General features: G+C 41.4%; 1 pseudogene; it reads left to right on the plus strand.

The window, feature by feature from the left end:
- The first annotated feature begins 1,608 nt into the window (after positions 1-1,608).
- Positions 1,609-11,654, plus strand: LOC134728716 (UDP-glucuronosyltransferase 1A7-like; annotated as a pseudogene).
- Positions 11,655-11,857: the final 203 nt, after the last annotated feature.

An 11,857-nucleotide genomic window follows, 5' to 3' on the forward strand; every position in this document is an offset into this window, starting at 1 on the left:
ACCTGAGCTGTTCCTATTCGGCCATCTTGGCTCCTCCCTCTGTTTTCTGGACTAGATTGTGAGAAACTGGTATTATTTCTTCCTTCAGTGTTTGGTAGAAGTTATCAGTGAAGTCATCTGAACTTTACCTTTTTGTTTGTGGGAGCATTTGAATTCAAAATTCAATTTGAATTTAAAAGGTACAGATTATGTCATTTTCGTTATTAATTTCTTCTTGTGTAAAGTCTGACAGCTTGTGTCTTTTAAGAAATTTGTCCATTTCATCTAAGCTGTAGATTTTATTGGCATGAATTTGTCCATATTCTCTTATCATTTTAATACCTGTAGAATCTATGGTGATACTACCTCTCCCATTCCCGGTATTGGTAATTTATATCTTCTGTCTTTTTTTTCCAATCAGCCTGGCTAGACATTGGTCAGGTTAATTGATCTGCCCCAAAAGTGAGCTTTGGTGTCATTGGTTTTCTCCATTGTTTTTCTATTTCCTATTTCATTGATTTCTACACTGAAGTTAGCCTCCAGGGAAGGTAGATCACTCACTGTCATGTTTGTTTTTCAAGGACAGTCATCTGCCAGTGCGCCAGTCACCAAGGGACAGGTGACTAAACAATGTCTAGTACCCATTAATGCGTCCTGGAGGGAGCCATCTTGTGCTCCTACAAGAATTATGCCCTGAGGTTGGCTGCTGATTCCCTCACTAAATGTTCCTCAGGGTGTTACCTGACACACACTGCTGGGCTAATCCATGGAAATCTCCATGATGTAATTCAGCCCAATGCAACAAGAATTCCGTGAACTTCCTCTATGCCAGGTATAGCATGGGTGCTGTGGAAGGAGGATGAAAATAGGAAGAAGACATAACCTCTGTCTTCAAGGGGTGCTCAGGATACTGGGGGTGACCGATACATATTCCTGAAACAAGGCACCAGACCGATGGGGTGAGCCCACAGCAGAGGCCTACAGCTCTGTTTAGAATGAGGAAGCAGAGCAGGCTGAGAGAGGCAGCTCAGCAGAGTGCTTAGGCAAGGATAGGGCCACGACTCCCCACTGCAGGCAACATATCTGAGGAAAGCCATTTACAATAGGTGACGGTCACATTCCATCAAATCTCTGGAAGGGTTCATGGAGGCGGGGTTTTCAATCTTATTTCAGCCTTTCAAAGGCCTCTCAGGGTTTGGAAATGGAAGTGTCAATGTCTGTGCATTGCAGAGACGCAGGAGAGTCCCCATTTCCTGCCAGTTAGGAAGTCAGTGCTGAGGGCCTTACTGTCTGTCCTTGGCACATGAGATGCCAGTTCCTTTCTGGGCAGAGAGCTTTTGGTTGTCTGAGGATAACATTGAAATTTTGCTTTGAAACGCATTTCAAAAATATGAACTTTATTCAAATTTACTTTCCTTTTATCATTCTGAATTCTTAAGGTCCAAAAGCATTGCTGAATAATTCTGCTTCTAACCCCCCATTGCAGCACAGGGCATGAACTGTCCCCAGGGCAAAGAACATAAGGTAGTCTTGTGTGGAAAACATACAAGTAGGTATCTCAGCAAATGCTACCTACTGTATCACAGTAGCTTAGAATCACAGCTGCTCAATCTGGGCTGAAGTTCTCTGATGGCTTCTGCAGGGTGGACTGGCCTCCTTCCCCCTATATGTGTGTCTACTGCTGACCTGTGGCTTTGCCGAGGCTGGGAAGCTGCTGGTAGTGCCCATGGATGGGAGCCACTGGTTCACCATGTGGTCGGTGGTGGAGAAACTCATTCTCAGGGGGCATGAGGTGGTTGTAGTCAGGCCAGAGGTGAGTTGGCAACTGGGAAGATCACTGAATTGCACAGTGAAGACTTATTCAACCTTATACACCCTGGAGGATCTGGACCAGGAGTTCATGGCTTTTGCCAATGCTCAATGGGAAGCAGAAGTACGAAGCTTATTTTCTCTATTAATGAGTTCATCCAAATGTTTAGAATTTAATTTTTCACATTGCAGGAGTTTGTTTAATGACTGAAAATTAGTAGAATACTTAAAGGAGAGTTCTTTTGATGCAGTGTTTCTGGATCCTTTAGCTATGTGTGGCTTAATTGTTGCTAAATATTTCTCCCTCCCCTCTGTGGTCTTCACCAGAGGAATACTTTGTCATTATCTTGAAGAAGGTGCACAGAGCCCTGCTTCTCTTTCCTACAGCCCTAGATATGTCTCAGGATTTTCACATGCCATGACTTTTAAGGAGAGAGTATGGAACCACATCTTCTTAAAGGAGCATTTATTTTGCCCATATTTTTTCAAAAATGCCTTAAAAGTAGCCTCTGAAGTTCTCCAAGCACCTGTCATGGCATATGATCTCTACAGCCACACATCAATTTGGTTGTTGTGAATGGACTTTGTTTTGGAGTATCCCAAACCTGTGATGCCCAATATGATCTTCATTGGTGGTATCAACTGCAATCAGGGAAAGCCAGTGCCTGTGGTAAGTCGTTGCTCCTTTAGCACATTAAAAGTATTCTGGATTTGAATATTTAAAAAGATTTCTTACTGAACTGGGATTTGACATTTGTGTTTATTGCATCTAAAATTTCTTTTCTATGTAAAAAATTATTTTGTGCCTTCCACATGCTTGTTAGTTAGCAACTTTTATATAATGGCCTCATTAATATGTATGTCTATACAGTTGGTTAATTGTTCATAATTTCCACTGCATTTTTTTTTTTTTTTTTTTTTTTTTTTTAGAAACACGGTTTTGCTATGGTGCCCTGGCTAGACTCAAACTCCTGGGCTCAAGTGATCCTCCTATGTAAGCCTTCCAAGCAATTATGACCTTTTTAGTATTTTTGGAAAAATACTTAAAACCACAATAAGAAATGAAACTTTCATTTTAGCTAATCCTGTAATACCTGCTACAGTAAAATGCTCTTTGCAGTTTTGTATGCATGTGTTTCCATTTATTGAAATTACTTTATATATAAGCATATATGTAAACGTTTACACTTATTTTATTAAAATCAAATCTATTAGGCTGGACATGTTGTCTTTGCCATGATTTTTTACTTGCCAGTAAATCAGAGACAACTTTACAGATTTGATATGTTCTTTTAATAATTGCATAAAAGTCTTTACTTTGGATGCAACATAGTTGCAAGCTTTCCCAGATGTTTTTCTGCTAAAGATTTGGCTAACTTCTTCAAAACAACAATAATAAACAGATGTTGTCTTTCTTTGACCCTGAAGAAAGTATAAAGCAAAATGCCTTTAGCCACCCAAAACAGTGTTACCATGACGTTTGGTCTCGTCCAGTCTGCTTTTGATTTGACTGGATCGCTTTCATTTCTTGGTAGCCATTGCTTTGATTGTGCTTTGTCTTCAGGGTCTTACTGGTAAAGCTGTTTCATCTCCTGTTACAGTTCTTTGAAGAGATGCTTCAAGGTCTGGATCCCACTTGTTTATAATTTCCATTGAAGGGTCTGTTCTTGTCTGCAGATGATCTGGCTGCAACGGTTTTGGCACCCAACAAGTAGAAAATTTGTTCAACTGAAATTTTTGTCAGAATTGTGTAAACTGATCTGATTGAAATTTCTATTGTGTTGGCTATTGTTTCTGCTGTTAATTGTCAGTCCTCTTCAGTTAGAGTATGAGCAAGATTAATTGTTTCCTTGTGAATTGATGTGTGGATGGTCTGCTGGTGTGGGCTTCATCTTCACCATCATCTTGTCCCTTCTTAAAAGGAATTGCCCATTTGTAAACTGCTAATTTTTTGGAGCATTTTCCCCATTAACTTTCTGTAAAGCGTCAGTGATTTCACCGTTCTTCCCTCATGCCTCAGCATAAATTTTAGGCTATTGCTTCAATTGTAGCAGAATTCATGTTGTTTTGATGGGGACTTCTTTCCAACTGATGTCTTATCCTTCTTAGTGCCTCAAACTAGATCCTACTCAGACATGTTTTAACAAGTTAGCATAAGTTTGTTTTGGTGCAAAGAAATTTGAAATCCATGCTTAAGTTTTTCATAATATGCATTTTCATTAATCGTGCGATGATCCCTTATCTATTACATTTATAGGGATGGGCCATGCATTTTTGTTCATTGTTCTGGCTTCATACAAGGTTCAGTAGACTTTGTAACACAGTTGTGTCTCTCACAGATTGGCAGATGTTTGGTAAAGGATTGACTTTTCAGCCAACTCATGGGAAAGTGAAATAATGTAAAAAACAGGAAGAATACAGTTTTAGGCCTTTCAAGTGAGGCATGGCTTTCAGCTCTTGGCAAGAACAGGCAAGGAGATGCAAGTTGTAGGACTCTAAGAGGCTAGGCTTTTCAAAGTGCTTCTCTCCCCTTCACCCTCCTTCAGTTACAGCACCAAGCACCACCGAGGTGTTACCTGCAGCCTCACTCTCTACCTGGTTGTGGGGTCCTGCCACTTCCTTAACCCACACTGAGTTCCTTGTGGTTCACAGGGTCACACAGAGGGCTGTAGAGATACAGAAAGATATATGTGATTTTATATCACCTATCATATGAAGATATATTTATAAAATAGGAAACATATTAACCACTTATCATTTTATATATTTATGGTTTTATGTGTCAAAAATATATTGTTTCATGTATGTATTAAAGGATAAGTATGTATAAGAGGTTTTATAGATGTGTAAAATTATATATTTATACGTATCTTTACAAATTTAAGAATAAAGGAAGGAAAATTCTCAAAGAGGAATTCAGATATCAAGCAGTGCCCTTTGACCAAGAGCCTTGGTTACAACATACCTACAAAAGTGAACTGTCATTGAAAGACCTATGGACACTGGATTTCTCTTTCCTTATTTAGAAGGGCAGTCTGTGTCTTGGAAAAGCATACAGTTTGTTGTATCTTGCTGGACAACAGGAGTCATAGTCTGAAGTGTCTGATGAGAAGGAAGCATCACTTGATGCAGTGTGCATCTGTGCCCGTGTATGTGCACGTGTGTTTGTGTGTGTGCGTGCACACATGTGTCTGCATGCAGTGTCTCAGATCCTACATAGGGGTTTTCCCTGAAGGTCTCCAGTAGCAAAAACTCATTGAGTCTATCCAGGGGAATTACATCCAATGCCGTAATTAAATACTTTAATGAAGATGGCAGATCATCATTCAAGAGAACATCAGGATAATTTTAATTGAAAAAAAGAAAAAAGGAATCACTCCCAGGGTTTTTTAGTTTTTGGTGAGTTCCAGCAGAATTGATGACTAGGTCCAGTAGGAAGGAATTCAGGATTACTCTGTACCATCCAGGGTGAGTGTAGCTCTGAAGAACTGCGGGTGGGAAGTGACTTCACATCAAGAAAAGATCTGGGCTTCCCCCATTGCTCTAAGATCTGGTTCCATTGTGAGATTCAAATTCAGAGTAAGCTGTTAGTGGGCAAGCCCAAGGTCTCCCACCAAGATTATTCAATTCAACTACTTTTTTTTTTTTTAATCAAAGTTTTCAAACATATGGCAAGGAGAGACTATAGTGTGATGAACACCTATATATCCATCTTTGTGTTACATAATTTTCAATATTTCATTATACTGATTCATGTATCTGCTCTTTTGTTTCTTTTTTAAAAAAACTTCTGGCTATAATTTTTTAATGGAAATGCTGTACATATCATTCTATCCCCAAATACTTCACTAAATATGAAAAATAAGGAAATTTTGTTACATAGCCACAATATCATTATCATTCCTCACAGAATCAATACCTCTTTACTGTCTCACTCATAATCCATAATGAAATTTCCCCTAATTGTCTCAAAAATGTCTTTTACATGCAGATCAGTAGAATGGAGTTGAGAATCCAGAAATAAACCCATACATCCTTGGCCAATTGATTTTTACTGTGGTGCCAAGACTGTTCAAATGGGAAAGAATAATCTCTTCAACAGAGGTCACTGCGACAGCTGCATATCCACATGCAAAATAATGAAGATGCACCCTTATATGCAAAAACTAACTTGAAATGGATCAAATAGCTAAATAGAAAAGCTAGAAGTGTAAAAGTTTAGAAGGAAACATTTGGGCAAGTATTAATGACCTGGATTTCTGGGATGTGACACCAAAAGTATCAGAAACACCAACAAAAACAACACAGACATATTTGACATCAAAATAAAAAACTTTCGTGCATCAAGGGACACTATCACGAGAGTGAAAAGACAACTCACATGGCTTCCCTCGCTAAGATGTGCAAACAAACATATACATGCTTGACATGGAGGCTCCTGGGAGGCAATCACAATCCTCAGTGACCTGAAGTCCCAAAATCTTGAATGTTAAGATCCTGAAAGATCAAGGTCCCACAAATATAATTCCAGAAAAAATAACTTTAAAAATTCTTTAAAAGATATCTGTTTACATTTTAAATGGGGATTTATTTGAAAAATATATAAAAACAGGACAGAACACTTCATAGGCCACTTTACACCCTAAAATATATAATAATAATACATATTTTTGCAAGCTTAAACCCTCAGGTGTACTAATGACTGTCACATAGGTATATCACTTGTGAGCAGATGAATCATATTCATAGAATAACAGGTCAAAAAAAGAAAAGTATAAACATATATCATTGTGGTTGGTAATTGTGTGCACTCAGCTTTACAGCTGTGATCATCTGACATACCTTGAAAAATGAACAGAGACTTTTCATGAGGTCAGTCAAAAACCTCTGTGGGTCACCACCACATACACAGTTGCTCAAAGTGCACAAGTCTTGAGAGCCTCACCCTCACACGTAGCTGGGATTACAGGCATCCACCACCACACCTGGCAAATTTTTATAGTTTTAGTAGAATGGGGTTTAGCCATGTTGGCCAGCTTGGCCTTGAACTCCTGACCTCAGGTGATCCGCCCACCTCGGCCTCACAAAGTACTGTGATTACAGGCATGAGCCACCACGGCCGCCTGAGAAATTTTATCTTTCACAAATACAGATGTACAAAAGGGACATCTCTTCATTTATTGAGGACGTTACGTTTTTACATACATGCCTAATGCTTACACACGGTTAACCCTTTGATAACGCACTTTCATGGAGTCAAATTTGTGAGCATAAAATGAATTCGAATTCTCTAAAAGTCTCCACACACTTTCTGCCTTTGGTATTGGAAATGATGTGCAGATGAAATACATATAGCATAGCAAATTGCAAAAAGAATGCTGACAATGTAATCCTGTGAAAAAACCTAAAAAGAAGAAAAAGTAAAAGGAAAAAACTCCAAATTAACCTATGCTGTGATTGTGATTTTTGGGATTTTAGCTGTTAGAGAGTTTAGATTTTAGGGAGTTAGACCTTTGGGACTTGGATCCTTAGGGAATTGATATTTTGGAATTCAACATTCAGAATTATGGGTTTTGGGATTATGTCTTTCAGGATTATGATCCAAACCCTATAGCATCTTGTTTGTTAGCATAACGTGTACAAATTTTAGATATATCTCTGCACCCCAGCAGAGCATCACGAAATTGAGTAGTTTACAGCACAGCTTCTTAACCTATCTGTGACTAAGGCAAAAAGTTTTCTGCAATTCATTATAGATCCATGTTTTTCTGTAACATATAAAAAAAATAAATGCTACAAAGTGAAATGAAATCAGACTATAAAATGCAAAACTACAGAGGATTGCTTGGCTGACAGCAACACCAATTGCTACAGGAATTTCTAAGTATTTCCTGCAGGGTCTGCACCTGTGCTGAGATGGGCGGGTAACACCATGAGCTGGAAACCATACCTTGAGCAGCACTGTTTTAGACCCAATCCAATGGTGCTATGTGAGTAGTGTTTAATCAGAAATAAGGCTGGGTGCAGTGGCTCACGCCTGTGAGCCTGAGGTCAGGAGTTTGAGATCAGCCTGGCCAACATGGTGAAACCCCGTCTCTAATAAAAATACAAAAATTTGCCAGGTGTGGTGGCAGTCACCTGTAATCCCAGCTACTCAGGAGGCTGAGGCAGGAGAATCACTTGCATCCGGGAGGCGGAGGTTGCAGTGAGCCGAGATCTTACCACTGCACTCCAGCCTGGGTGAGAGAGCGAGACTCTGACTCAAAAAATAAATAAATAAATAAATAAAAATAAAAAACAAACAGAATACTTTCTGTTTTGTTAAGGTGCTAAATACATTGTCACAAACACTGAATAATTAGTGATCACCAGGGCAAAGTCTATCATCAGCTACCAGTTTTCCTTATAACCTTGTGTTATAAGGAAACCTAGCAACCCTTCTGCCCGCTAAAGTGATAACTCATGCAGGTTTGCCCAGAATATTCCCAGTTTAACACTGGAAGTCTCATGTCCCGGGAGACTCCTCGTTCCCCAAGGAGCAGGGACAGCAGGTCACTGTCACTGGAGCACTGGAAGCTGGCCACATCACTAGGAGATTCAGAAGGGGCACGACTTAAGGAGGCTCATGCTTCTCTTATCTTCTGCTTTCTGCTGTCATTTCCAATGGGTGACAAGTTCCTTCCACGCAGAAGCCAGGCCAGGAGATAAAGTCATCTTGTCCTAGAAAAACTGTTAGAAAGAAGGGAAACTGTCTAGTGTGTTTCGCCAAAAGAGTTTCACAGACTCTTCTCTTATTGGGGTTATGGGGGTGGATGATCACTGTCCTGGTCTCCCTGAAGCAAGGACACCTCTCTGGCCTCAGGGTGCCTGTCAGGCAAGTCTCTCCTGTCCCTGGAGGTTCACAGAGCCCCATCCCTGCAAGAGCAATGCTAAGTGGGGTTGGCTTTGAGCCCCAGCCATTCTCTTAACAATTCTTTTAGTTAAGTATCAGTTCCCTCATCCCCCCACTCCAGCATTTTTTGCCTCTTGCTATGATCAGTTTTCTCACTTTCACTTTTACACCTCTGATCACTGAAAAATTACAGAATTATAAGTCTGGAAAAGGAGTCTTTATTTCTTGGAAAAGGTTACAGCCTTCAAGGCGGCCATCTAGCTGGCTGGGAAGCATGACCTCTGGCAAATACCAGAGACAGGTCCTTGAAAGGAGAAGGGATGGGGTAGGAGCTTTATGCTGAACAAACTGGCTAAACATACATATTCACCAGGTTACAGGAGGAGCTATGAATATTTATGAAGGCCGTGCTGACTCATGCGTATTGAACACACATGCATGTTACATATGACCCGTGTTCACCCTGGGGTGGAGACATCATATTTAAATGGATTACAATTAGGCCCTGTACATCAAAAGGCCCTTTCAGGGCACAAAGGCACTCAAATTCACAGTCTCTGTAAATTGGCCAGAACCAGTCTGTGATCACCAGTCACTGGTCTTCTTACCAGGAGAAAGTTACTGAAATCAGCCTCTTGTCCAACGAAAGCTGTATTTGTGGCTTATGGAACAAGGGATGGGCATCAGTTAGCATATGGTGGAGCTGCACTTGTTTAACATTGTTTTTCTCTAGACCTGTGCTTATTTAGCTGCTAGAGAAAAAGAAAAACTCTGTGGCAGTCAGAACATAGTTGATTCTTTAAGTGTAGGCGCCCACGACTCAACTCTTGCCTGGCGTGGCTTGAGGTCTTGTGTGTAGTTTGGTATCTGATGGCCACAAAAAGTCCATTGTATCCATCTCATCTCTATTTTAACATTAAAGCGGGTCAGTTGTGTTTATACCACAAAAGGGAGGGAGTGTGACGAGGCGTGTCCAGGCTTCTGTTCTGTCGTGGCTGTGACTCAGTTTTGGTTTCTCTGGGGTCTTTCTGGCCAGGAGGGGTCCATTCACTTGTTGTGGGAGACGGGTGGCACTTAGTATTTTCTTTTCAGTTTACACCTTCCTGGGCATCCGCATTAAGATGTGCAGATACACCAGCATGGCACATGTATACATATGTAACTAACCTGCACATTGTGCACATGTACCCTAAAACTTGAAGTATAATAATTAAAAAAAAAAAAGATGTGCAGATAAACACGCATATGCTTCATGTGGCAGCTCCCTTGGTTAAACATTTTTTTTTTTCCTTTCCTATGAGACTTCCTGAACAAGTGAGCCCAGGTGGAGCCTCTGCCTGTGTTAGGACCTAACCTTTCTGTGGCTTTCTGGAATCCCTGGTGTCAGAGGTCAAGTGTGGATTACTGCTGCTTCCCCTCACCATCTTCTCCTTTCCTTCAGTCTGTCCTGACAATGTGATACCCCACAGGATACACTGCCTCTTTGGCCCACTCAAGGGGGCATTTTGGTGATGCCCTGTGGCCTGCGGGCCCCCACCAGCTATCATGGTCCCCATCATCTTGCCTTCCCTGGCTCACAGGCTTTATTTTATGCCACTCTTCATCCCTCCTCTGTGCAGCTCCCCTTTTCCTTTTCTCTCCTTCTTCCTTTTCTCTATTTCCTTCCCCACCAATTTCTTTCCCTCTGTCACTTCCTCAGCGTGATCCCTGTTCCAGAGGTATAGGATGATATGGTTTGGCTGTTTCCCCACTCAAATCTCCTCTTGACTTCTAGCTCCCATAATTCCCACGTGTTGTAGGAGGGACCCAGTGGGAGATAATTGAATCATGGGGGCAGTTTTCCCCATACTGTTCTCATGGTAGTGAATTCATCTCATGAGATCTGAGAATTTTATAAGGGATTTCCCCTTTCCCTTGGCTCTCATTCTCTCTCCTGCCTGCTGCCACGTAGACATGCCTTTTGCCTTCAGCCTTGTTTGTGAGGCCTCCCCACCCATGTGGAACTGTGAGTCCATTAAACCTCTTTTCAAAAATGTAATTTATCCGGTCTTGTATCTCTTTATCAGCAGTGTGAAAACAGACTAATACAGTAAATTGATACCAGTAGAGTGGTGTGCTGCTGTAAAGATACCTGAAAATGTGGAAGCAACTTTGGAACTGGATAACAGGCAGAGGTTGGAAGAGTTTGGAGGGCTCAGAAGGAAACAGGAAAATGTGGGAAAGTTGGGAACTTTCTAGAGACTTGTTGAATGGCTTTGACCAAAATGCTGATAATGATATGGACAATGGGATGAGAAACTTGTTGTGAATTGGAGCAAAGGTGACTCTTGTTATGTTTTAGCAAAAAGATTGGCAGCATTTTGCCCCTGCCCCAGAGATTGGTGGGACTTTGAAATTGAGGGAGATGACTTAAGGTATCTGGCAGAAGAAATGTCCTTTTTTTTCTTTTTTTTTAAGATGGAGTGTCGCTGTGTTGCCCAGGCTGGAGTGCAGTGGTGCAATCTTGGCTCACTGCAACCTCCGCCTCCCAGGTTCAAGCATTTCTCCTGCCTCAGCCTCCTGAATAGCTGGGATTACAGGTGCGCACCACCATGCCCAGCTAATTTTTGTATTTTTAGTAGAGATGGGTTTCACCATGTTGGTCAAGCTGGTCTCAAACTCCTGACCTTGTGATCTGCCTGCCTTGGCCTCCCAAAGTGCTGGGATTACAGGCATCAGCCACTGTGCCCGGCCAGCAGGAGAAATTTTTAAGCAGCAAGGTATTCAAGAGGTGACTTGGGTACAGTTAAAGGCATTCAGTTTTAAAAGGGAAACAGACATAAAGGTTCAGAAAGTTTGCAGTCAAGCAGGCTGCAGAAATTTGCATAAGTAATAAGGAGCCAAATGTTAATCCCTAATACAATGGGGAAAATGTCTCTAGGGCACATCAGAGGTCTTCATGTCAGCCGCTCCCACCATAAGCCTAGATGCTTAGGAGGAAAAAATGGTTTCCTGGGCTGGGCCCAGGACACCCCTGGTGTGTGTAGCCTAGGGACTTAGTGCCCTGTGTCCCAGCCACTGGTGCATCTCAGTCCCTGGCTTCAGAGGGTGCAAGTCCCTGGCAGCTTCCACGTGGTGTTGAGCCTGCGGGTGCACAGAGGTTTGGTAAACTCTGCCTAGATTTCAGAGGATGTATGG

Source organism: Pan paniscus, chromosome 13 (genome assembly GCF_029289425.2).
Source record: "Pan paniscus chromosome 13, NHGRI_mPanPan1-v2.0_pri, whole genome shotgun sequence".
Classification (NCBI taxonomy): domain Eukaryota; kingdom Metazoa; phylum Chordata; class Mammalia; order Primates; family Hominidae; genus Pan; species Pan paniscus.